Raw genomic sequence first — 4158 nt, forward strand, 5'->3', positions numbered from 1 at the left:
TGGTGGTTGGTGTGGGGAGAGGGGAACAGGATGGGGGCGGGGGGTGAAAATTCCAGCGGAGGGTGGAAGGAACAGTTTGCCTCCAGAGATGGCCCTGGAAAGAGGAGGACCCTGGGAAATGCCATGTGCGGGAGGGGGGAGATTATGCATTTCTGCTCCTGTCACATGGGCATAATTGGAAAAGAAGCAAGAAGGGACATGTGCCTTCTGGTGAGAAGACTAGGAATTGGAAGTTTCTAGGGCTACAGGGCTCCACTCCCATCCCTTCCCCCCATCTTCCAGGAAACTGGGCCTGCATGCCTGAATTAGAGTTAATCCATTGGCTATACTAAAAACTGTGCCAATTCTCCTGGTGGGGCAACCATTAAGCCCAATCCTTGGGGCTTCCCTGGTGGTGCAGTGGTTAAGAATCTGCTTGCCAATGCAGGGGTCACGGGTTCGAGCCCTGATCCGGGAAGATCCCACATGCTGCAGAACAACTAAGCCTGTGTGCCACAACTACTGAGCCTGTGCTCTAGAGCTCGCGAGCCACAACTGCTGAGCCCGCGTGCCTAGAACCCGTGCTCTGCAACAAGAGAAGCCACCCACCGCAATGAGAAGCCCACGCACCGCAACGAAGAGTAGCCCCCGCTCGTTACAACTAGAGAAAGCCGGCATGCAGAAACGAAGACCCAATGCAGCCAAAAATAAATTAAAAAAAAGTCCAATCCCTTTGTTTTCTACTACAACCCTCCCCCCCTCCCCCAGGAGCCTGGGGACACTAGGGTCCAGGAAGATGGGTAGGACAGGAGAGAAGGGCGATGGGAAAGGGACTTAGACCCAAGGTGGTGGCAGTGATTCCTGCGGTCTGAGATGTGTTAGGGGGTGTTTAAAACAAAGAATCATTTCATTTACTCCACAGTTATTCCCAGGGGTGGCCTTAGCCGCAAAGGAACTTTAGGGCAGGGTAGGGAAAAAAAGAGGAGGGGGCATTGTCTGTGGATAAATACATTTCTAAAAATCCTATGATTAAAAACAAAAGATTAAACAGGTTTCTCTTCTGCAGGACTTTTCAAGAGTCTTTCATATGCAGACATGCATTGTGACTCTCCCGAGGAGGCCACAAAATCCTCTTTCCTTAGAGTTTTGTGGGAAGAGTGTCTGAAACACCCAGAGATGCTATGTTAGTCTCCAGCTTGGATGATCCCATTAGGTGTGGGAATTATTATGGGCCGCACACTTTGGGGCTGACTAACGGGCCAAGAGGAAAGGAGGCAGCCAGTAGCTGGGAAGGGGGGCTGAGCGATTTCTCAGGGTGGGAGGTGGCCAACTGTAAGCCCCCGGGCCTGAATGCCAGAGTAGAGGCTGTGTGTCTGCTACATAACGTGCTCAAGCCGTCCTCCACACACATGTAACAATGACTGCCTTTGTCAACATTCTGGCAATTCCTAATCTTAGTGTCCGCTCTCTGTATTTGAAGGGGTGTGTTTTCAAAGACCACATGGATCCAGGATGCACTGAGCTGTCAGCTCTTCAAGGCCATAGTGCTTCTTCTGTGTCTCTAGGTAATACTAAGTATTAGAAATGTTGCAGAAAGCACCACTGAGTGCTGGAGTGTTCAAATGGATTGTGACCATTAGTGGTCATCAACTCAATTTAATGGGTCACAACCAGCATTTTAAAAAGCAGGATAGACTCTAATGCCCAGATCCAAGAGGTAGATTGCTGTGTATAGAAGGAGGTTAATCTCCTGTCTTCTGCAGCACGCAAGCTGCTATTTTCATCTTCAACATAACACACTCTGATATCAGTATTGTGAAAATATTTGGCTGATGTAGATGTGATCTGAGTGGTAATATTCTTTATTTGGTATTGCCCAGAGCAGAGCATTTCACAATAATAAGTAATGTGGGGACTTCCCTGGTGGCGCAGTGGTTAAGAATCCGCCTGCCAATGCAGGGGACACGGGTTCAATCCCTGGTCCAGGAAGATCCCACATGCCGTGGAGCAACTAAGCCCGCGAGCCACAACTACTGAGCCCACGTGCCATAACTACTGAAGCCCGCGCGCCTGGAGCCCGTGCTCCACAACGAGAGAAGCCACCGCAATGAGGAGCCACCGCAATGAGAAGCCCACGCTCCGCAGTGAAGAGTAGCTCCTGCTCACCACAACTAGAGAAAGCCTGTGCGCAGCAGCGAAGACCCAACGCAGCCAAAAAAAATAAAGTAAGTAATATGCCTGTTACCACATTATGTTCAAATTTCACAACTGTGTATAGCAAGGCTGCAGCAAACAAACTTCTCAAATATTAGTAACAGTTTAGAGAAAGATTAAGGAAGAACAGGAGTCTCTGAGCAGGAGGAAAGGAACAGAAAGAACAGAGAAGAAATGTTTGGCATCAGCCAATATTTTCTAAACCGGTAATTAGTTGTCTGAGATTGGGAGGTGGGGCGGGAGCTCAGGCAGGGGATGGGAAATATATCAAAAAACACTTTAGCCTTAAAAAAAATCTTAACTCCTGAGTCATGGAAATATTAACGGAATTTACCAATCAAAAAAAAAAAAACAGGATAGAAAAGTCACAGAGCATCACGTGTAATATTATAAGTATTGTTTTGTGGAACTTTTAATCTGTATGCATTTATTCAGATTATATATATGTGTGTGTGTGTCTGGATTGCTGCATATTTATATTGTGGCTTATCGTTAAAAAAGTTTGAAAGTCACTAATCTGGAACATGCATGGTTCTTTTTAAACTTTTTATTTGGAAAACTCTCAAACCTACAGAAAAGTTTCAAGAATAGTAGAACGAACACTTTGGCCATTCACCTAGGTTTCTCATTTGTTAACATTGTACTATATTTGCTTTCTCTCTCTCTCCATTGTTATCATCTCTCATGAACAGTTTGAGTTAGTTGTAAGCATCATGACCCTTTACCCCTACATACCTAAGTGTGTATTTCCTAAGAGCAAGGACTTTCTCTTATCCATGATGCCATTATTACAATCAGGAACTTTATCATCGGTAGAATACTATTATTTAAAATATACTCTATATTGAAATTTCAACAGTTGTCAAAATGATTTTTTAGGCAGTCTTTGTTTTTCCTATGGGTGGAAAATGAGGTTCCTAGTTCGTGGCTTGTATTCATTTGATCACAATACTCAAAATTCTTAATTCGCTGGTTGATTTTAATGTTTCAAAATGAATTCGTTCTCCGAATGTCTTACTTTTCAAATGTGAGAACAAGATGAGGTCAGAAATGTTGTTTGCTCAAACTGTGTGTTGTGGCCATGGTAACTGAGTGAGGATCATGAGAATCCTGGAGGCGAGATCTCTGCATTGGGTAACCATGGGAGTCCACAGCAGACCTGCCGCCTGTGTTACTGAGGAACAAGGTGCCACCTTGGGAGGAATGTCCTTCGTTTCACTCGGAGTGCGTTCCTGAGAGTCAGCTTCAAAATGCTGCTCCAGGTCTGCCTGGGTAGTTAGATGGTGAGCTTTTTACTGAACATTTGTTTGGCTTAAAGTTTCTGAACAAGTATCAACGCTGAAGTAGCCTCCGGGGAGACAGATTTTTATAGAGCTACGCAGCCCAGTAGAATTCTGGGAACGTGGGAGTTACTTTCCAAACAGATCCAGAGTTGCCTGGAATGAGTTCCCAGTCAATTGTGGCCATTATGAGCTCTCATGAGAGAAAGGGGAGTGGAGAGTTCCCAGTTTTGAGTTCATGAAGTTTCTCACCCCATGATTGGCTAATTAGCACCTTGGGAAATGTTGAGGTACTATGGGTTCTGCTAAGCAAACCTGTGTATCCGTCAGGATGGACCACATTATGCTGTGGTAACAACCGCCAAACTTCAGTGGCTGGCTGAGGGTTATTTCTTGCTCATGCTACGTGTCCAGCATGGACTTATTAGGGGGCCCTGTGCATTGTAGCCACTCAGGGACCAAGGCTGAAGAAGGATCTGCCATTTGAGGACATTGTTATCCAAACATGGGCTCTAGGGTTTGCTGCAGCAGAGAAAGAAAGCTTGGGAGAATCATCACTCTTAAATGCTTCCACCCAGATGTGACACATGTTGCTTCTCATATTTTACTGGCCAAAAATGTCACATAGGGGCTCCCCTGGTGGTCCAATGGCTAGGACTCCATGCTCCCAATACAGGGGGCCCAG

Source organism: Balaenoptera borealis (genome assembly GCF_965194805.1).
Source record: "Balaenoptera borealis genome assembly, chromosome: X".
Taxonomy (NCBI): domain Eukaryota; kingdom Metazoa; phylum Chordata; class Mammalia; order Artiodactyla; family Balaenopteridae; genus Balaenoptera; species Balaenoptera borealis.